Here is a 23,590-nt window from a genome sequence, read left to right as displayed (position 1 = left end):
TAGGCACTGCCCCGGTGGTACCGACGCATACATACTGAAACGTCTTTGGATCGTCAGTGAGTACTTCATATTAGAAATTTCGTGTTCGCCCTGATGTGCATTAAAGGGCCAATTTATCAGAGAAAGTCAGTTCTGCGCCTAGTTACAGTATGTCGCCCTAGCAGCGCCAGGAAATCGGGTTCAGTGGTGCTCGCGTTGCACTCAGCGTTGAGCGCCTGCAGCGCTATCGCCTTCGGCCTCTGGCGCCAGGAGGGAAGGCGACACATGACGGCGCAAGCAGCGCGTACCAGAAGGCGGTGGTGGTGTGTCGGTCAGCATGGTTGCTTCCCAAGTAGCTGCTCCGCGTTCGAAGGCCGGACATCGCACGGAAGTTGTCTCCTTTACGCAGGAGAGTGTTTTTAACGGTACAAATGGTTTCCCTTCTCCCTTCGTAGGCTAGTGCGGATTACGATTCACAGCATCGTGTGTCTCCATGTGTCGACTTGTCTCGACTTTGCTCGGCTGACGCGAAAGCTGACGCTTGCAAATGGGCGTATATGTAGAGGACAGGCGCTAGAAACGACTGGGAGAGGCCACATCGACAAACACACAACGGACCCTTTCATTTGACTGTGGCCGCACGTTCGCGCCTTTGCGTACCGAGAGCAAGAGGGGGGTCAGCGAGCTGGACCGTACCATTACCGCACAGCAGCACCAAAAACTAAGGAAAAAGGCAAAACTGAAGAAACCAACACACGCGGACTTCCTAGTTCGTCACCCAGCCCAGCACTAACCACGGCCAACGCTGCCTAATTTCGGTAATCGGACATGAACCCGTGTCGTTGGCACGGCATACAAGTTGGCGAGAATGTTGGCAGACGTGCGGACGTCTTAGTCCGTGTACAGATCACTTGGGATTTGCCTGACAGTCTCTCGCGTTGCCTTTTAGGGAAGGAAAATGGAATAGCCCTGAGCCACAACACAACGACCACGGAAACGTCCGTGAGAAGAGCTAAAACCCGGTACGAGGAAACTATGTTCCGCTATTTGTTTTCGGCCGCTCGGGCTATAGGACGTGCGACGCCTGCACTGCTGTCACTGTCGTCTCTAGTAAAATCTCCACGGCGTGTTTCTGCGTAATTTACTTGTTCTATAAGATCAAGGGAGTACGTTAGTTTCAGAATGTTTAAAAAGCATTGTCAGATGTGGGGTTCGAACCCACGCTCCCTTACGGGAAGCAGAGCTTAAATCTGGCGCCTTAGACCGCTCGGCCAATCTGACGCGCAAGACAAGCGCTCCAGTGACTTCCATCTCTAGCAAGACCTCAGGAACCTCACTCCGAAATCTGTTTCTTTTTTCGGTAGGATGGAATTATGTCAGTTTCAGAATATGTGAGACGCAATGTCAGATGTGGCGTACTAAACGCACCCTCGCTTTCGGGAAACAATGTGGCGCGTTGGACCGCTTTCTTCCGTCGATTCCAGTTTGAACTGTGACTAGCAAAACTGTATTTAGTAATAGGAACATTTTCACATTGATGCAAAGAAAACTAGATATTAACGAACGGCGAATGAGACCGTTTCCTAGCAACAGCCACGCTGTGCATTACGCACTCGTGGGAAGCCAATGAAATATTTCTTGTGAGGCTCTAACTGTCGGCCTTCACTTTCCAATACTTAGGCACTGCCCCGGTGGTACCGACGCATACATACTGAAACGTCTTTGGATCGTCAGTGAGTACTTCATATTAGAAATTTCGTGTTCGCCCTGATGTGCATTAAAGGGCCAATTTATCAGAGAAAGTCAGTTCTGCGCCTAGTTACAGTATGTCGCCCTAGCAGCGCCAGGAAATCGGGTTCAGTGGTGCTCGCGTTGCACTCGGCGTTGAGCGCCTGCAGCGCTATCGCCTTCGGCCTCTGGCGCCAGGAGGGAAGGCGACACATGACGGCGCAAGCGGCGCGTAGCAGAAGGCGGTGGTGGTGTGTCGGTCAGCATGGTTGCTTCCCAAGTAGCTGCTCCGGGTTCGAAGGCCGGACATTGCACGGAAGTTGTCTCCTTTACTCAGGAGAGTGTTTTCAACGCTACGAATGGTTTCCCTTCTCCCTTCGTAGGCTAGTGCGGATTACGATTCACAGCATCGTGTGTCTCCATGTGTCGACTTGTCTCGACTTTGCTCGGCTGACGCGAAAGCTGACGCTTGCAAATGGGCGTATATGTAGAGGACAGGCGCTAGAAACGACTGGGAGAGGCCACATCGACAAACACACAACGGACCCTTTCATTTGACTGTGGCCGCACGTTCGCGCCTTTGCGTACCGAGAGCAAGAGGGGGGTCAGCGAGCTGGACCGTACCATTACCGCACAGCAGCACCAAAAACTAAGGAAAAAGGCAAAACTGAAGAAACCAACACACGCGGACTTCCTAGTTCGTCACCCAGCCGAGCACTAACCACGGCCAACGCTGCCTAATTTCGGTAATCGGACATGAACCCGTGTCGTTGGCACGGCATACAAGTTGGCGAGAATGTTGGCAGACGTGCGGACGTCTTAGTCCGTGTACAGATCACTTGGGATTTGCCTGACAGTCTCTCGCGTTGCCTTTTAGGGAAGGAAAATGGAATAGCCCTGAGCCACAACACAACGACCACGGAAACGTCCGTGAGAAGAGCTAAAACTCGGCACGAGGAAACTATGTTCCGCTATTTGTTTTCGGCCGCTCGGGCTATCGGACGTGGGACGACTGCACTGCTGTCACTGTCGTCTAGTAAAATCTCCACGGCGTGTTTATGCGTAATTTACTTGTTCTATAAGATCAAGGGAGTACGTTAGTTTCAGAATGTTTAAAAAGCATTGTCAGATGTGGGGTTCGAACCAACGCTCCCTTACAGGAACCATAGCTTAAATCTGGCGCCTTAGACCGCTCGGCCAATCTGACGCGCAAGACAAGCGCTCCAGTGACTTCCATCTCTAGCAAGACCTCAGGAACCTCACTCCGAAATCTGTTTCTTTTTTCGGTAGGATGGAATTATGTCAGTTTCAGAATATGTGAGACGCAATGTCAGATGTGGCGTACTAAACGCACCCTCGCTTTCGGGAAACAATGTGGCGCGTTGGACCGCTTTCTTCCGTCGCTTCCAGTTTGAACTGTGACTAGCAAAACTGTATTTAGTAATAGGAACATTTTCACATTGATGCAAAGAAAACTAGATATTAACGAACGGCGAATGAGACCGTTTCCTAGCAACAGCCACGCTGTGCATTACGCACTCGTGGGAAGCCAATGAAATATTTCTTGTGAGGCTCTAACTGTCGGCCTTCACTTTCCAATACTTAGGCACTGCCCCGGTGGTACCGACGCATACATACTGAAACGTCTTTGGATCGTCAGTGAGTACTTCATATTAGAAATTTCGTGTTCGCCCTGATGTGCATTAAAGGGCCAATTTATCAGAGAAAGTCAGTTCTGCGCCTAGTTACAGTATGTCGCCCTAGCAGCGCCAGGAAATCGGGTTCAGTGGTGCTCGCGTTGCACTCGGCGTTGAGCGCCTGCAGCGCTATTGCCTTCGGCCTCTGGCGCCAGGAGGGAAGGCGACACATGACGGCGCAAGCGGCGCGTAGCAGAAGGCGGTGGTGGTGTGTCGGTCAGCATGGTTGCTTCCCAAGTAGCTGCTCCGGGTTCGAAGGCCGGACATTGCACGGAAGTTGTCTCCTTTACTCAGGAGAGTGTTTTCAACGCTACGAATGGTTTCCCTTCTCCCTTCGTAGGCTAGTGCGGATTACGATTCACAGCATCGTGTGTCTCCATGTGTCGACTTGTCTCGACTTTGCTCGGCTGACGCGAAAGCTGACGCTTGCAAATGGGCGTATATGTAGAGGACAGGCGCTAGAAACGACTGGGAGAGGCCACATCGACAAACACACAACGGACCCTTTCATTTGACTGTGGCCGCACGTTCGCGCCTTTGCGTACCGAGAGCAAGAGGGGGGTCAGCGAGCTGGACCGTACCATTACCGCACAGCAGCACCAAAAACTAAGGAAAAAGGCAAAACTGAAGAAACCAACACACGCGGACTTCCTAGTTCGTCACCCAGCCGAGCACTAACCACGGCCAACGCTGCCTAATTTCGGTAATCGGACATGAACCCGTGTCGTTGGCACGGCATACAAGTTGGCGAGAATGTTGGCAGACGTGCGGACGTCTTAGTCCGTGTACAGATCACTTGGGATTTGCCTGACAGTCTCTCGCGTTGCCTTTTAGGGAAGGAAAATGGAATAGCCCTGAGCCACAACACAACGACCACGGAAACGTCCGTGAGAAGAGCTAAAACTCGGCACGAGGAAACTATGTTCCGCTATTTGTTTTCGGCCGCTCGGGCTATCGGACGTGGGACGACTGCACTGCTGTCACTGTCGTCTAGTAAAATCTCCACGGCGTGTTTATGCGTAATTTACTTGTTCTATAAGATCAAGGGAGTACGTTAGTTTCAGAATGTTTAAAAAGCATTGTCAGATGTGGGGTTCGAACCAACGCTCCCTTACAGGAACCATAGCTTAAATCTGGCGCCTTAGACCGCTCGGCCAATCTGACGCGCAAGACAAGCGCTCCAGTGACTTCCATCTCTAGCAAGACCTCAGGAACCTCACTCCGAAATCTGTTTCTTTTTTCGGTAGGATGGAATTATGTCAGTTTCAGAATATGTGAGACGCAATGTCAGATGTGGCGTACTAAACGCACCCTCGCTTTCGGGAAACAATGTGGCGCGTTGGACCGCTTTCTTCCGTCGCTTCCAGTTTGAACTGTGACTAGCAAAACTGTATTTAGTAATAGGAACATTTTCACATTGATGCAAAGAAAACTAGATATTAACGAACGGCGAATGAGACCGTTTCCTAGCAACAGCCACGCTGTGCATTACGCACTCGTGGGAAGCCAATGAAATATTTCTTGTGAGGCTCTAACTGTCGGCCTTCACTTTCCAATACTTAGGCACTGCCCCGGTGGTACCGACGCATACATACTGAAACGTCTTTGGATCGTCAGTGAGTACTTCATATTAGAAATTTCGTGTTCGCCCTGATGTGCATTAAAGGGCCAATTTATCAGAGAAAGTCAGTTCTGCGCCTAGTTACAGTATGTCGCCCTAGCAGCGCCAGGAAATCGGGTTCAGTGGTGCTCGCGTTGCACTCAGCGTTGAGCGCCTGCAGCGCTATCGATTTCGGCCTCTGGCGCCAGGAGGGAAGGCGACACATGACGGCGCAAGCAGCGCGTACCAGAAGGCGGTGGTGGTGTGTCGGTCAGCATGGTTGCTTCCCAAGTAGCTGCTCCGCGTTCGAAGGCCGGACATCGCACGGAAGTTGTCTCCTTTACTCAGGAGAGTGTTTTCAACGCTACGAATGGTTTCCCTTCTCCCTTCGTAGGCTAGTGCGGATTACGATTCACAGCATCGTGTGTCTCCATGTGTCGACTTGTCTCGACTTTGCTCGGCTGACGCGAAAGCTGACGCTTGCAAATGGGCGTATATGTAGAGGACAGGCGCTAGAAACGACTGGGAGAGGCCACATCGACAAACACACAACGGACCCTTTCATTTGACTGTGGCCGCACGTTCGCGCCTTTGCGTACCGAGAGCAAGAGGGGGGTCAGCGAGCTGGACCGTACCATTACCGCACAGCAGCACCAAAAAGTAAGGAAAAAGGCAAAACTGAAGAAACCAACACACGCGGACTTCCTAGTTCGTCACCCAGCCCAGCACTAACCACGGCCAACGCTGCCTAATTTCGGTAATCGGACATGAACCCGTGTCGTTGGCACGGCATACAAGTTGGCGAGAATGTTGGCAGACGTGCGGACGTCTTAGTCCGTGTACAGATCACTTGGGATTTGCCTGACAGTCTCTCGCGTTGCCTTTTAGGGAAGGAAAATGGAATAGCCCTGAGCCACAACACAACGACCACGGAAACGTCCGTGAGAAGAGCTAAAACTCGGCACGAGGAAACTATGTTCCGCTATTTGTTTTCGGCCGCTCGGGCTATCGGACGTGGGACGACTGCACTGCTGTCACTGTCGTCTAGTAAAATCTCCACGGCGTGTTTATGCGTAATTTACTTGTTCTATAAGATCAAGGGAGTACGTTAGTTTCAGAATGTTTAAAAAGCATTGTCAGATGTGGGGTTCGAACCAACGCTCCCTTACAGGAACCATAGCTTAAATCTGGCGCCTTAGACCGCTCGGCCAATCTGACGCGCAAGACAAGCGCTCCAGTGACTTCCATCTCTAGCAAGACCTCAGGAACCTCACTCCGAAATCTGTTTCTTTTTTCGGTAGGATGGAATTATGTCAGTTTCAGAATATGTGAGACGCAATGTCAGATGTGGCGTACTAAACGCACCCTCGCTTTCGGGAAACAATGTGGCGCGTTGGACCGCTTTCTTCCGTCGCTTCCAGTTTGAACTGTGACTAGCAAAACTGTATTTAGTAATAGGAACATTTTCACATTGATGCAAAGAAAACTAGATATTAACGAACGGCGAATGAGACCGTTTCCTAGCAACAGCCACGCTGTGCATTACGCACTCGTGGGAAGCCAATGAAATATTTCTTGTGAGGCTCTAACTGTCGGCCTTCACTTTCCAATACTTAGGCACTGCCCCGGTGGTACCGACGCATACATACTGAAACGTCTTTGGATCGTCAGTGAGTACTTCATATTAGAAATTTCGTGTTCGCCCTGATGTGCATTAAAGGGCCAATTTATCAGAGAAAGTCAGTTCTGCGCCTAGTTACAGTATGTCGCCCTAGCAGCGCCAGGAAATCGGGTTCAGTGGTGCTCGCGTTGCACTCAGCGTTGAGCGCCTGCAGCGCTATCGATTTCGGCCTCTGGCGCCAGGAGGGAAGGCGACACATGACGGCGCAAGCAGCGCGTACCAGAAGGCGGTGGTGGTGTGTCGGTCAGCATGGTTGCTTCCCAAGTAGCTGCTCCGCGTTCGAAGGCCGGACATCGCACGGAAGTTGTCTCCTTTACTCAGGAGAGTGTTTTCAACGCTACGAATGGTTTCCCTTCTCCCTTCGTAGGCTAGTGCGGATTACGATTCACAGCATCGTGTGTCTCCATGTGTCGACTTGTCTCGACTTTGCTCGGCTGACGCGAAAGCTGACGCTTGCAAATGGGCGTATATGTAGAGGACAGGCGCTAGAAACGACTGGGAGAGGCCACATCGACAAACACACAACGGACCCTTTCATTTGACTGTGGCCGCACGTTCGCGCCTTTGCGTACCGAGAGCAAGAGGGGGGTCAGCGAGCTGGACCGTACCATTACCGCACAGCAGCACCAAAAAGTAAGGAAAAAGGCAAAACTGAAGAAACCAACACACGCGGACTTCCTAGTTCGTCACCCAGCCCAGCACTAACCACGGCCAACGCTGCCTAATTTCGGTAATCGGACATGAACCCGTGTCGTTGGCACGGCATACAAGTTGGCGAGAATGTTGGCAGACGTGCGGACGTCTTAGTCCGTGTACAGATCACTTGGGATTTGCCTGACAGTCTCTCGCGTTGCCTTTTAGGGAAGGAAAATGGAATAGCCCTGAGCCACAACACAACGACCACGGAAACGTCCGTGAGAAGAGCTAAAACTCGGCACGAGGAAACTATGTTCCGCTATTTGTTTTCGGCCGCTCGGGCTATCGGACGTGGGACGACTGCACTGCTGTCACTGTCGTCTAGTAAAATCTCCACGGCGTGTTTATGCGTAATTTACTTGTTCTATAAGATCAAGGGAGTACGTTAGTTTCAGAATGTTTAAAAAGCATTGTCAGATGTGGGGTTCGAACCAACGCTCCCTTACAGGAACCATAGCTTAAATCTGGCGCCTTAGACCGCTCGGCCAATCTGACGCGCAAGACAAGCGCTCCAGTGACTTCCATCTCTAGCAAGACCTCAGGAACCTCACTCCGAAATCTGTTTCTTTTTTCGGTAGGATGGAATTATGTCAGTTTCAGAATATGTGAGACGCAATGTCAGATGTGGCGTACTAAACGCACCCTCGCTTTCGGGAAACAATGTGGCGCGTTGGACCGCTTTCTTCCGTCGCTTCCAGTTTGAACTGTGACTAGCAAAACTGTATTTAGTAATAGGAACATTTTCACATTGATGCAAAGAAAACTAGATATTAACGAACGGCGAATGAGACCGTTTCCTAGCAACAGCCACGCTGTGCATTACGCACTCGTGGGAAGCCAATGAAATATTTCTTGTGAGGCTCTAACTGTCGGCCTTCACTTTCCAATACTTAGGCACTGCCCCGGTGGTACCGACGCATACATACTGAAACGTCTTTGGATCGTCAGTGAGTACTTCATATTAGAAATTTCGTGTTCGCCCTGATGTGCATTAAAGGGCCAATTTATCAGAGAAAGTCAGTTCTGCGCCTAGTTACAGTATGTCGCCCTAGCAGCGCCAGGAAATCGGGTTCAGTGGTGCTCGCGTTGCACTCAGCGTTGAGCGCCTGCAGCGCTATCGATTTCGGCCTCTGGCGCCAGGAGGGAAGGCGACACATGACGGCGCAAGCAGCGCGTACCAGAAGGCGGTGGTGGTGTGTCGGTCAGCATGGTTGCTTCCCAAGTAGCTGCTCCGCGTTCGAAGGCCGGACATCGCACGGAAGTTGTCTCCTTTACTCAGGAGAGTGTTTTCAACGCTACGAATGGTTTCCCTTCTCCCTTCGTAGGCTAGTGCGGATTACGATTCACAGCATCGTGTGTCTCCATGTGTCGACTTGTCTCGACTTTGCTCGGCTGACGCGAAAGCTGACGCTTGCAAATGGGCGTATATGTAGAGGACAGGCGCTAGAAACGACTGGGAGAGGCCACATCGACAAACACACAACGGACCCTTTCATTTGACTGTGGCCGCACGTTCGCGCCTTTGCGTACCGAGAGCAAGAGGGGGGTCAGCGAGCTGGACCGTACCATTACCGCACAGCAGCACCAAAAAGTAAGGAAAAAGGCAAAACTGAAGAAACCAACACACGCGGACTTCCTAGTTCGTCACCCAGCCCAGCACTAACCACGGCCAACGCTGCCTAATTTCGGTAATCGGACATGAACCCGTGTCGTTGGCACGGCATACAAGTTGGCGAGAATGTTGGCAGACGTGCGGACGTCTTAGTCCGTGTACAGATCACTTGGGATTTGCCTGACAGTCTCTCGCGTTGCCTTTTAGGGAAGGAAAATGGAATAGCCCTGAGCCACAACACAACGACCACGGAAACGTCCGTGAGAAGAGCTAAAACTCGGCACGAGGAAACTATGTTCCGCTATTTGTTTTCGGCCGCTCGGGCTATCGGACGTGGGACGACTGCACTGCTGTCACTGTCGTCTAGTAAAATCTCCACGGCGTGTTTATGCGTAATTTACTTGTTCTATAAGATCAAGGGAGTACGTTAGTTTCAGAATGTTTAAAAAGCATTGTCAGATGTGGGGTTCGAACCAACGCTCCCTTACAGGAACCATAGCTTAAATCTGGCGCCTTAGACCGCTCGGCCAATCTGACGCGCAAGACAAGCGCTCCAGTGACTTCCATCTCTAGCAAGACCTCAGGAACCTCACTCCGAAATCTGTTTCTTTTTTCGGTAGGATGGAATTATGTCAGTTTCAGAATATGTGAGACGCAATGTCAGATGTGGCGTACTAAACGCACCCTCGCTTTCGGGAAACAATGTGGCGCGTTGGACCGCTTTCTTCCGTCGCTTCCAGTTTGAACTGTGACTAGCAAAACTGTATTTAGTAATAGGAACATTTTCACATTGATGCAAAGAAAACTAGATATTAACGAACGGCGAATGAGACCGTTTCCTAGCAACAGCCACGCTGTGCATTACGCACTCGTGGGAAGCCAATGAAATATTTCTTGTGAGGCTCTAACTGTCGGCCTTCACTTTCCAATACTTAGGCACTGCCCCGGTGGTACCGACGCATACATACTGAAACGTCTTTGGATCGTCAGTGAGTACTTCATATTAGAAATTTCGTGTTCGCCCTGATGTGCATTAAAGGGCCAATTTATCAGAGAAAGTCAGTTCTGCGCCTAGTTACAGTATGTCGCCCTAGCAGCGCCAGGAAATCGGGTTCAGTGGTGCTCGCGTTGCACTCAGCGTTGAGCGCCTGCAGCGCTATCGATTTCGGCCTCTGGCGCCAGGAGGGAAGGCGACACATGACGGCGCAAGCAGCGCGTACCAGAAGGCGGTGGTGGTGTGTCGGTCAGCATGGTTGCTTCCCAAGTAGCTGCTCCGCGTTCGAAGGCCGGACATCGCACGGAAGTTGTCTCCTTTACTCAGGAGAGTGTTTTCAACGCTACGAATGGTTTCCCTTCTCCCTTCGTAGGCTAGTGCGGATTACGATTCACAGCATCGTGTGTCTCCATGTGTCGACTTGTCTCGACTTTGCTCGGCTGACGCGAAAGCTGACGCTTGCAAATGGGCGTATATGTAGAGGACAGGCGCTAGAAACGACTGGGAGAGGCCACATCGACAAACACACAACGGACCCTTTCATTTGACTGTGGCCGCACGTTCGCGCCTTTGCGTACCGAGAGCAAGAGGGGGGTCAGCGAGCTGGACCGTACCATTACCGCACAGCAGCACCAAAAAGTAAGGAAAAAGGCAAAACTGAAGAAACCAACACACGCGGACTTCCTAGTTCGTCACCCAGCCCAGCACTAACCACGGCCAACGCTGCCTAATTTCGGTAATCGGACATGAACCCTTGTCGTTGGCACGGCATACAAGTTGGCGAGAATGTTGGCAGACGTGCGGACGTCTTAGTCCGTGTACAGATCACTTGGGATTTGCCTGACAGTCTCTCGCGTTGCCTTTTAGGGAAGGAAAATGGAATAGCCCTGAGCCACAACACAACGACCACGGAAACGTCCGTGAGAAGAGCTAAAACTCGGCACGAGGAAACTATGTTCCGCTATTTGTTTTCGGCCGCTCGGGCTATCGGACGTGGGACGACTGCACTGCTGTCACTGTCGTCTAGTAAAATCTCCACGGCGTGTTTATGCGTAATTTACTTGTTCTATAAGATCAAGGGAGTACGTTAGTTTCAGAATGTTTAAAAAGCATTGTCAGATGTGGGGTTCGAACCAACGCTCCCTTACAGGAACCATAGCTTAAATCTGGCGCCTTAGACCGCTCGGCCAATCTGACGCGCAAGACAAGCGCTCCAGTGACTTCCATCTCTAGCAAGACCTCAGGAACCTCACTCCGAAATCTGTTTCTTTTTTCGGTAGGATGGAATTATGTCAGTTTCAGAATATGTGAGACGCAATGTCAGATGTGGCGTACTAAACGCACCCTCGCTTTCGGGAAACAATGTGGCGCGTTGGACCGCTTTCTTCCGTCGCTTCCAGTTTGAACTGTGACTAGCAAAACTGTATTTAGTAATAGGAACATTTTCACATTGATGCAAAGAAAACTAGATATTAACGAACGGCGAATGAGACCGTTTCCTAGCAACAGCCACGCTGTGCATTACGCACTCGTGGGAAGCCAATGAAATATTTCTTGTGAGGCTCTAACTGTCGGCCTTCACTTTCCAATACTTAGGCACTGCCCCGGTGGTACCGACGCATACATACTGAAACGTCTTTGGATCGTCAGTGAGTACTTCATATTAGAAATTTCGTGTTCGCCCTGATGTGCATTAAAGGGCCAATTTATCAGAGAAAGTCAGTTCTGCGCCTAGTTACAGTATGTCGCCCTAGCAGCGCCAGGAAATCGGGTTCAGTGGTGCTCGCGTTGCACTCAGCGTTGAGCGCCTGCAGCGCTATCGATTTCGGCCTCTGGCGCCAGGAGGGAAGGCGACACATGACGGCGCAAGCAGCGCGTACCAGAAGGCGGTGGTGGTGTGTCGGTCAGCATGGTTGCTTCCCAAGTAGCTGCTCCGCGTTCGAAGGCCGGACATCGCACGGAAGTTGTCTCCTTTACTCAGGAGAGTGTTTTCAACGCTACGAATGGTTTCCCTTCTCCCTTCGTAGGCTAGTGCGGATTACGATTCACAGCATCGTGTGTCTCCATGTGTCGACTTGTCTCGACTTTGCTCGGCTGACGCGAAAGCTGACGCTTGCAAATGGGCGTATATGTAGAGGACAGGCGCTAGAAACGACTGGGAGAGGCCACATCGACAAACACACAACGGACCCTTTCATTTGACTGTGGCCGCACGTTCGCGCCTTTGCGTACCGAGAGCAAGAGGGGGGTCAGCGAGCTGGACCGTACCATTACCGCACAGCAGCACCAAAAAGTAAGGAAAAAGGCAAAACTGAAGAAACCAACACACGCGGACTTCCTAGTTCGTCACCCAGCCCAGCACTAACCACGGCCAACGCTGCCTAATTTCGGTAATCGGACATGAACCCGTGTCGTTGGCACGGCATACAAGTTGGCGAGAATGTTGGCAGACGTGCGGACGTCTTAGTCCGTGTACAGATCACTTGGGATTTGCCTGACAGTCTCTCGCGTTGCCTTTTAGGGAAGGAAAATGGAATAGCCCTGAGCCACAACACAACGACCACGGAAACGTCCGTGAGAAGAGCTAAAACTCGGCACGAGGAAACTATGTTCCGCTATTTGTTTTCGGCCGCTCGGGCTATCGGACGTGGGACGACTGCACTGCTGTCACTGTCGTCTAGTAAAATCTCCACGGCGTGTTTATGCGTAATTTACTTGTTCTATAAGATCAAGGGAGTACGTTAGTTTCAGAATGTTTAAAAAGCATTGTCAGATGTGGGGTTCGAACCAACGCTCCCTTACAGGAACCATAGCTTAAATCTGGCGCCTTAGACCGCTCGGCCAATCTGACGCGCAAGACAAGCGCTCCAGTGACTTCCATCTCTAGCAAGACCTCAGGAACCTCACTCCGAAATCTGTTTCTTTTTTCGGTAGGATGGAATTATGTCAGTTTCAGAATATGTGAGACGCAATGTCAGATGTGGCGTACTAAACGCACCCTCGCTTTCGGGAAACAATGTGGCGCGTTGGACCGCTTTCTTCCGTCGCTTCCAGTTTGAACTGTGACTAGCAAAACTGTATTTAGTAATAGGAACATTTTCACATTGATGCAAAGAAAACTAGATATTAACGAACGGCGAATGAGACCGTTTCCTAGCAACAGCCACGCTGTGCATTACGCACTCGTGGGAAGCCAATGAAATATTTCTTGTGAGGCTCTAACTGTCGGCCTTCACTTTCCAATACTTAGGCACTGCCCCGGTGGTACCGACGCATACATACTGAAACGTCTTTGGATCGTCAGTGAGTACTTCATATTAGAAATTTCGTGTTCGCCCTGATGTGCATTAAAGGGCCAATTTATCAGAGAAAGTCAGTTCTGCGCCTAGTTACAGTATGTCGCCCTAGCAGCGCCAGGAAATCGGGTTCAGTGGTGCTCGCGTTGCACTCGGCGTTGAGCGCCTGCAGCGCTATCGCCTTCGGCCTCTGGCGCCAGGAGGGAAGGCGACACATGATGGCGCAAGCAGCGCGTAGCAGAAGGCGGTGGTGGTGTGTCGGTCAGCATGGTTGCTTCCCAAGTAGCTGCTCCGGGATCGAAGGCCGGACATCGCACGGAAGTTGACTCCTTTACGCAGGAGAGTGTTTTCAACGGTACGAATGGTTTCCCTTCTCCCTTCGTAGGCTAGTGCGGATTACGATTCACAGCATCGTGTGTCCCCATGTGTCGACTTGTCTCGACTTTGCTCGGCTGACGCGAAAGCTGACGCTTGCAAATGGGCGTATATGTAGAGGACAGGCGCTAGAAACGACTGGGAGAGGCCACATCGACAAACACATAACGGACCCTTTCATTTGACTGTGGCCGCATGTTCGCGCCTTTGCGTACCGAGAGCAAGAGGGGGTTCAGCGAGCTGGACCGTACCATTACCGCACAGCAGCACCAAAAACTAAGGAAAAAGGCAAAACTGAAGAAACCAACACACGCGGACTTCCTAGTTCGTCACCCAGCCGAGCACTAACCATGGCCAACGCTGCCTAATTTCGGTAATCGGACATGAACCCGTGTCGTTGGCACGGCATACAAGTTGGCGAGAATGTTGGCAGACGTGCGGACGTCTTAGTCCGTGTACAGATCACTTGGGATTTGCCTGACAGTCTCTCGCGTTGCCTTTTAGGGAAGAAAATGGAATAGCCCTGAGCCACAACACAACGACCACGGAAACGTCCGTGAGAAGAGTTAAAACTCGGCACGAGGAAAATATGTTCCGCAATTTGTTTTCGGCCGCTCGGGCTATCGGACGTGCGATGCCTGCACTGCTGTCACTGTCGTCTCTAGTAAAATCTCCACGGCGTGTTTCTGCGTAATTTACTTGTTCTATAAGATCAAGGGAGTACGTTAGTTTCAGAATGTTTAAAAAGCTTCGTCAGATGTGGGGTTCGAACCCACGGTCCCTTACGGGAACCATACCTTAAATCTGGCGCCTTAGACCGCTCGGCCAATCTGACGCGCAAGACAAGCGCTCCAGTTACTTCCATCTCTAGCAAGACCTCAGGAACCTCACTCCGAAATCTGTTTCTTTTTTCGGAAGGATGGAATTATGTCAGTTTCAGAATATGTGAGACGCAATGTCAGATGTGGTGTACTAAACGCACCCTCGCTTTCGGGAAACAATGTGGCGCGTTGGACCGCTTTCTTCCGTCGCTTCCAGTTTGAACTGTGACTAGCAAAACTGTATTTAGTAATAGGAACATTTTCACATTGATGCAAAGAAAACTAGATATTAACGAACGGCGAATGAGACCGTTTCCTAGCAACAGCCACGCTGTGCATTACGCACTCGTGGGAAGCCAATGAAATATTTCATTTGAGGCTCTAACTGTCAGCCTTCTCTTTCCAATACTTAGGCACTGCCCCGGTGGTACCGACGCATACATACTGAAACGTCTTTGGATCGTCAGTGAGTACTTCATATTAGAAATTTCGTGTTCGCCCTGATGTGCATTAAAGGGCCAATTTATCAGAGAAAGTCAGTTCTGCGCCTAGTTACAGTATGTCGCCCTAGCAGCGCCAGGAAATCGGGTTCAGTGGTGCTCGCGTTGCACTCGGCGTTGAGCGCCTGCAGCGCTATCGCCTTCGGCCTCTGGCGCCAGGAGGGAAGGCGACACATGACGGCGCAAGCGGCGCGTAGCAGAAGGCGGTGGTGGTGTGTCGGTCAGCATGGTTGCTTCCCAAGTAGCTGCTCCGGGTTCGAAGGCCGGACATCGCACGGAAGTTGTCTCCTTTACTCAGGAGAGTGTTTTCAACGCTACGAATGGTTTCCCTTCTCCCCTCGTAGGCTAGTGCGGATTACGATTCACAGCATCGTGTGTCCCCATGTGTCGACTTGTCTCGACTTTGCTCGGCTGACGCGAAAGCTGACGCTTGCAAATGGGCGTATATGTAGAGGACAGGCGCTAGAAACGACTGGGAGAGGCCACATCGACAAACACATAACGGACCCTTTCATTTGACTGTGGCCGCATGTTCGCGCCTTTGCGTACCGAGAGCAAGAGGGGGTTCAGCGAGCTGGACCGTACCATTACCGCACAGCAGCACCAAAAAGTAAGGAAAAAGGCAAAACTGAAGAAACCAACACACGCGGACTTCCTAGTTCGTCACCCAGCCGAGCACTAACCACGGCCAACGCTGCCTAATTTCGGTAATCGGACATGAACCCGTGTCGTTGGCACGGCATACAAGTTGGCGAGAATGTTGGCAGACGTGCAGACGTCTTAGTCCGTGTACAGATCACTTGGGATTTGCCTGACAGTCTCTCGCGTTGCCTTTTAGGGAAGGAAAATGGAATAGCCCTGAGCCACAACACAACGACCACGGAAACGTCCGTGAGAAGAGTTAAAACTCGGCACGAGGAAAATATGTTCCGCAATTTGTTTTCGGCCGCTCGGGCTATCGGACGTGCGATGCCTGCACTGCTGTCACTGTCGTCTCTAGTAAAATCTCCACGGCGTGTTTCTGCGTAATTTACTTGTTCTGTAAGATCAAGGGAGTACGTTAGTTTCAGAATGTTTAAAAAGCTTTGTCTGATGTGGGGTTCGAACCCACGCTCCCTTACGGGAACCATAGCTTAAATCTGGCGCCTTAGACCGCTCGGCCAATCTGACGCGCAAGACAAGCGCTCCAGTGACTTCCATCTCTAGCAAGACCTCAGGAACCTCACTCCGAAATCTGTTTCTTTTTTCGGTAGGATGGAATTATGTCAGTTTCAGAATATGTAAGACGCAATGTCAGATGTGGCGTACTAAACGCACCCTCGCTTTCGGGAAACAATGTGGCGCGTTGGACCGCTTTCTTCCGTCGCTTCCAGTTTGAACTGTGACTAGCAAAACTGTATTTAGCAATAGAAACATTTTCACATTGATGCAAAGAAAACTAGATATTAACGAACGGCGAATGAGACCGTTTCCTAGCAACAGCCACGCTGTGCATTACGCACTCGTGGGAAGCCAATGAAATATTTCTTGTGAGGCTCTAACTGTCGGCCTTCACTTTCCAATACTTAGGCACTGCCCCGGTGGTACCGACGCATACATACTGAAACGTCTTTGGATCGTCAGTGAGTACTTCATATTAGAAATTTCGTGTTCGCCCTGATGTGCATTAAAGGGCCAATTTATCAGAGAAAGTCAGTTCTGCGCCTAGTTACAGTATGTCGCCCTAGCAGCGCCAGGAAATCGGGTTCAGTGGTGCTCGCGTTGCACTCAGCGTTGAGCGCCTGCAGCGCTATCGATTTCGGCCTCTGGCGCCAGGAGGGAAGGCGACACATGACGGCGCAAGCAGCGCGTACCAGAAGGCGGTGGTGGTGTGTCGGTCAGCATGGTTGCTTCCCAAGTAGCTGCTCCGCGTTCGAAGGCCGGACATCGCACGGAAGTTGTCTCCTTTACTCAGGAGAGTGTTTTCAACGCTACGAATGGTTTCCCTTCTCCCTTCGTAGGCTAGTGCGGATTACGATTCACAGCATCGTGTGTCTCCATGTGTCGACTTGTCTCGACTTTGCTCGGCTGACGCGAAAGCTGACGCTTGCAAATGGGCGTATATGTAGAGGACAGGCGCTAGAAACGACTGGGAGAGGCCACATCGACAAACACACAACGGACCCTTTCATTTGACTGTGGCCGCACGTTCGCGCCTTTGCGTACCGAGAGCAAGAGGGGGGTCAGCGAGCTGGACCGTACCATTACCGCACAGCAGCACCAAAAAGTAAGGAAAAAGGCAAAACTGAAGAAACCAACACACGCGGACTTCCTAGTTCGTCACCCAGCCCAGCACTAACCACGGCCAACGCTGCCTAATTTCGGTAATCGGACATGAACCCGTGTCGTTGGCACGGCATACAAGTTGGCGAGAATGTTGGCAGACGTGCGGACGTCTTAGTCCGTGTACAGATCACTTGGGATTTGCCTGACAGTCTCTCGCGTTGCCTTTTAGGGAAGGAAAATGGAATAGCCCTGAGCCACAACACAACGACCACGGAAACGTCCGTGAGAAGAGCTAAAACTCGGCACGAGGAAACTATGTTCCGCTATTTGTTTTCGGCCGCTCGGGCTATCGGACGTGGGACGACTGCACTGCTGTCACTGTCGTCTAGTAAAATCTCCACGGCGTGTTTATGCGTAATTTACTTGTTCTATAAGATCAAGGGAGTACGTTAGTTTCAGAATGTTTAAAAAGCATTGTCAGATGTGGGGTTCGAACCAACGCTCCCTTACAGGAACCATAGCTTAAATCTGGCGCCTTAGACCGCTCGGCCAATCTGACGCGCAAGACAAGCGCTCCAGTGACTTCCATCTCTAGCAAGACCTCAGGAACCTCACTCCGAAATCTGTTTCTTTTTTCGGTAGGATGGAATTATGTCAGTTTCAGAATATGTGAGACGCAATGTCAGATGTGGCGTACTAAACGCACCCTCGCTTTCGGGAAACAATGTGGCGCGTTGGACCGCTTTCTTCCGTCGCTTCCAGTTTGAACTGTGACTAGCAAAACTGTATTTAGTAATAGGAACATTTTCACATTGATGCAAAGAAAACTAGATATTAACGAACGGCGAATGAGACCGTTTCCTAGCAACAGCCACGCTGTGCATTACGCACTCGTGGGAAGCCAATGAAATATTTCTTGTGAGGCTCTAACTGTCGGCCTTCACTTTCCAATACTTAGGCACTGCCCCGGTGGTACCGACGCATACATACTGAAACGTCTTTGGATCGTCAGTGAGTACTTCATATTAGAAATTTCGTGTTCGCCCTGATGTGCATTAAAGGGCCAATTTATCAGAGAAAGTCAGTTCTGCGCCTAGTTACAGTATGTCGCCCTAGCAGCGCCAGGAAATCGGGTTCAGTGGTGCTCGCGTTGCACTCGGCGTTGAGCGCCTGCAGCGCTATTGCCTTCGGCCTCTGGCGCCAGGAGGGAAGGCGACACATGACGGCGCAAGCGGCGCGTAGCAGAAGGCGGTGGTGGTGTGTCGGTCAGCATGGTTGCTTCCCAAGTAGCTGCTCCGGGTTCGAAGGCCGGACATCGCACGGAAGTTGTCTCCTTTACTCAGGAGAGTGTTTTCAACGCTACGAATGGTTTCCCTTCTCCCCTCGTAGGCTAGTGCGGATTACGATTCACAGCATCGTGTGTCCCCATGTGTCGACTTGTCTCGACTTTGCTCGGCTGACGCGAAAGCTGACGCTTGCAAATGGGCGTATATGTAGAGGACAGGCGCTAGAAACGACTGGGAGAGGCCACATCGACAAACACATAACGGACCCTTTCATTTGACTGTGGCCGCATGTTCGCGCCTTTGCGTACCGAGAGCAAGAGGGGGTTCAGCGAGCTGGACCGTACCATTACCGCACAGCAGCACCAAAAAGTAAGGAAAAAGGCAAAACTGAAGAAACCAACACACGCGGACTTCCTAGTTCGTCACCCAGCCGAGCACTAACCACGGCCAACGCTGCCTAATTTCGGTAATCGGACATGAACCCGTGTCGTTGGCACGGCATACAAGTTGGCGAGAATGTTGGCAGACGTGCAGACGTCTTAGTCCGTGTACAGATCACTTGGGATTTGCCTGACAGTCTCTCGCGTTGCCTTTTAGGGAAGGAAAATGGAATAGCCCTGAGCCACAACACAACGACCACGGAAACGTCCGTGAGAAGAGTTAAAACTCGGCACGAGGAAAATATGTTCCGCAATTTGTTTTCGGCCGCTCGGGCTATCGGACGTGCGATGCCTGCACTGCTGTCACTGTCGTCTCTAGTAAAATCTCCACGGCGTGTTTCTGCGTAATTTACTTGTTCTGTAAGATCAAGGGAGTACGTTAGTTTCAGAATGTTTAAAAAGCTTTGTCTGATGTGGGGTTCGAACCCACGCTCCCTTACGGGAACCATAGCTTAAATCTGGCGCCTTAGACCGCTCGGCCAATCTGACGCGCAAGACAAGCGCTCCAGTGACTTCCATCTCTAGCAAGACCTCAGGAACCTCACTCCGAAATCTGTTTCTTTTTTCGGTAGGATGGAATTATGTCAGTTTCAGAATATGTAAGACGCAATGTCAGATGTGGCGTACTAAACGCACCCTCGCTTTCGGGAAACAATGTGGCGCGTTGGACCGCTTTCTTCCGTCGCTTCCAGTTTGAACTGTGACTAGCAAAACTGTATTTAGCAATAGAAACATTTTCACATTGATGCAAAGAAAACTAGATATTAACGAACGGCGAATGAGACCGTTTCCTAGCAACAGCCACGCTGTGCATTACGCACTCGTGGGAAGCCAATGAAATATTTCTTGTGAGGCTCTAACTGTCGGCCTTCACTTTCCAATACTTAGGCACTGCCCCGGTGGTACCGACGCATACATACTGAAACGTCTTTGGATCGTCAGTGAGTACTTCATATTAGAAATTTCGTGTTCGCCCTGATGTGCATTAAAGGGCCAATTTATCAGAGAAAGTCAGTTCTGCGCCTAGTTACAGTATGTCGCCCTAGCAGCGCCAGGAAATCGGGTTCAGTGGTGCTCGCGTTGCACTCAGCGTTGAGCGCCTGCAGCGCTATCGATTTCGGCCTCTGGCGCCAGGAGGGAAGGCGACACATGACGGCGCAAGCAGCGCGTACCAGAAGGCGGTGGTGGTGTGTCGGTCAGCATGGTTGCTTCCCAAGTAGCTGCTCCGCGTTCGAAGGCCGGACATCGCACGGAAGTTGTCTCCTTTACTCAGGAGAGTGTTTTCAACGCTACGAATGGTTTCCCTTCTCCCTTCGTAGGCTAGTGCGGATTACGATTCACAGCATCGTGTGTCTCCATGTGTCGACTTGTCTCGACTTTGCTCGGCTGACGCGAAAGCTGACGCTTGCAAATGGGCGTATATGTAGAGGACAGGCGCTAGAAACGACTGGGAGAGGCCACATCGACAAACACACAACGGACCCTTTCATTTGACTGTGGCCGCACGTTCGCGCCTTTGCGTACCGAGAGCAAGAGGGGGGTCAGCGAGCTGGACCGTACCATTACCGCACAGCAGCACCAAAAAGTAAGGAAAAAGGCAAAACTGAAGAAACCAACACACGCGGACTTCCTAGTTCGTCACCCAGCCCAGCACTAACCACGGCCAACGCTGCCTAATTTCGGTAATCGGACATGAACCCGTGTCGTTGGCACGGCATACAAGTTGGCGAGAATGTTGGCAGACGTGCGGACGTCTTAGTCCGTGTACAGATCACTTGGGATTTGCCTGACAGTCTCTCGCGTTGCCTTTTAGGGAAGGAAAATGGAATAGCCCTGAGCCACAACACAACGACCACGGAAACGTCCGTGAGAAGAGCTAAAACTCGGCACGAGGAAACTATGTTCCGCTATTTGTTTTCGGCCGCTCGGGCTATCGGACGTGGGACGACTGCACTGCTGTCACTGTCGTCTAGTAAAATCTCCACGGCGTGTTTATGCGTAATTTACTTGTTCTATAAGATCAAGGGAGTACGTTAGTTTCAGAATGTTTAAAAAGCATTGTCAGATGTGGGGTTCGAACCAACGCTCCCTTACAGGAACCATAGCTTAAATCTGGCGCCTTAGACCGCTCGGCCAATCTGACGCGCAAGACAAGCGCTCCAGTGACTTCCATCTCTAGCAAGACCTCAGGAACCTCACTCCGAAATCTGTTTCTTTTTTCGGTAGGATGGAATTATGTCAGTTTCAGAATATGTGAGACGCAATGTCAGATGTGGCGTACTAAACGCACCCTCGCTTTCGGGAAACAATGTGGCGCGTTGGACCGCTTTCTTCCGTCGCTTCCAGTTTGAACTGTGACTAGCAAAACTGTATTTAGTAATAGGAACATTTTCACATTGATGCAAAGAAAACTAGATATTAACGAACGGCGAATGAGACCGTTTCCTAGCAACAGCCACGCTGTGCATTACGCACTCGTGGGAAGCCAATGAAATATTTCTTGTGAGGCTCTAACTGTCGGCCTTCACTTTCCAATACTTAGGCACTGCCCCGGTGGTACCGACGCATACATACTGAAACGTCTTTGGATCGTCAGTGAGTACTTCATATTAGAAATTTCGTGTTCGCCCTGATGTGCATTAAAGGGCCAATTTATCAGAGAAAGTCAGTTCTGCGCCTAGTTACAGTATGTCGCCCTAGCAGCGCCAGGAAATCGGGTTCAGTGGTGCTCGCGTTGCACTCAGCGTTGAGCGCCTGCAGCGCTATCGATTTCGGCCTCTGGCGCCAGGAGGGAAGGCGACACATGACGGCGCAAGCGGCGCGTAGCAGAAGGCGGTGGTGGTGTGTCGGTCAGCATGGTTGCTTCCCAAGTAGCTGCTCCGGGTTCGAAGGCCGGACATTGCACGGAAGTTGTCTCCTTTACTCAGGAGAGTGTTTTCAACGCTACGAATGGTTTCCCTTCTCCCTTCGTAGGCTAGTGCGGATTACGATTCACAGCATCGTGTGTCTCCATGTGTCGACTTGTCTCGACTTTGCTCGGCTGACGCGAAAGCTGACGCTTGCAAATGGGCGTATATGTAGAGGACAGGCGCTAGAAACGACTGGGAGAGGCCACATCGACAAACACACAACGGACCCTTTCATTTGACTGTGGCCGCACGTTCGCGCCTTTGCGTACCGAGAGCAAGAGGGGGGTCAGCGAGCTGGACCGTACCATTACCGCACAGCAGCACCAAAAACTAAGGAAAAAGGCAAAACTGAAGAAACCAACACACGCGGACTTCCTAGTTCGTCACCCAGCCCAGCACTAACCACGGCCAACGCTGCCTAATTTCGGTAATCGGACATGAACCCGTGTCGTTGGCACGGCATACAAGTTGGCGAGAATGTTGGCAGACGTGCGGACGTCTTAGTCCGTGTACAGATCACTTGGGATTTGCCTGACAGTCTCTCGCGTTGCCTTTTAGGGAAGGAAAATGGAATAACCCTGAGCCACAACACAACGACCACGGAAACGTCCGTGAGAAGAGCTAAAACTCGGCACGAGGAAACTATGTTCCGCTATTTGTTTTCGGCCGCTCGGGCTATCGGACGTGGGACGACTGCACTGCTGTCACTGTCGTCTAGTAAAATCTCCACGGCGTGTTTATGCGTAATTTACTTGTTCTATAAGATCAAGGGAGTACGTTAGTTTCAGAATGTTTAAAAAGCATTGTCAGATGTGGGGTTCGAACCAACGCTCCCTTACAGGAACCATAGCTTAAATCTGGCGCCTTAGACCGCTCGGCCAATCTGACGCGCAAGACAAGCGCTCCAGTGACTTCCATCTCTAGCAAGACCTCAGGAACCTCACTCCGAAATCTGTTTCTTTTTTCGGTAGGATGGAATTATGTCAGTTTCAGAATATGTGAGACGCAATGTCAGATGTGGCGTACTAAACGCACCCTCGCTTTCGGGAAACAATGTGGCGCGTTGGACCGCTTTCTTCCGTCGCTTCCAGTTTGAACTGTGACTAGCAAAACTGTATTTAGTAATAGGAACATTTTCACATTGATGCAAAGAAAACTAGATATTAACGAACGGCGAATGAGACCGTTTCCTAGCAACAGCCACGCTGTGCATTACGCACTCGTGGGAAGCCAATGAAATATTTCTTGTGAGGCTCTAACTGTCGGCCTTCACTTTCCAATACTTAGGCACTGCCCCGGTGGTACCGACGCATACATACTGAAACGTCTTTGGATCGTCAGTGAGTACTTCATATTAGAAATTTCGTGTTCGCCCTGATGTGCATTAAAGGGCCAATTTATCAGAGAAAGTCAGTTCTGCGCCTAGTTACAGTATGTCGCCCTAGCAGCGCCAGGAAATCGGGTTCAGTGGTGCTCGCGTTGCACTCAGCGTTGAGCGCCTGCAGCGCTATCGATTTCGGCCTCTGGCGCCAGGAGGGAAGGCGACACATGACGGCGCAAGCAGCGCGTACCAGAAGGCGGTGGTGGTGTGTCGGTCAGCATGGTTGCTTCCCAAGTAGCTGCTCCGCGTTCGAAGGCCGGACATCGCACGGAAGTTGTCTCCTTTACTCAGGAGAGTGTTTTCAACGCTACGAATGGTTTCCCTTCTCCC

The 23,590-nt window shown here is 51.1% G+C and overlaps 3 non-coding genes across 3 annotated transcripts; all 3 read right to left on the bottom strand.

The window, feature by feature from the left end:
• Positions 1-1,176: 1,176 nt before the first annotated feature.
• On the bottom strand, positions 1,177-1,260 carry Trnal-uaa. Its single transcript has one exon. It is a non-coding gene; the product is annotated as a tRNA-Leu (tRNA).
• Positions 1,261-16,065: 14,805 nt separating this feature from the next.
• Trnal-uaa lies at positions 16,066-16,149 on the bottom strand. Its single transcript has one exon. It is a non-coding gene; the product is annotated as a tRNA-Leu (tRNA).
• Positions 16,150-19,375: 3,226 nt separating this feature from the next.
• Trnal-uaa lies at positions 19,376-19,459 on the bottom strand. Its single transcript has one exon. It is a non-coding gene; the product is annotated as a tRNA-Leu (tRNA).
• Positions 19,460-23,590: the final 4,131 nt, after the last annotated feature.

Source organism: Schistocerca piceifrons, chromosome 7 (genome assembly GCF_021461385.2).
Source record: "Schistocerca piceifrons isolate TAMUIC-IGC-003096 chromosome 7, iqSchPice1.1, whole genome shotgun sequence".
In the NCBI taxonomy this organism is placed as follows: domain Eukaryota; kingdom Metazoa; phylum Arthropoda; class Insecta; order Orthoptera; family Acrididae; genus Schistocerca; species Schistocerca piceifrons.
Note: the sequence above shows the minus strand (reverse complement) of the source record. Positions and strands in the feature narration are given on the sequence as shown.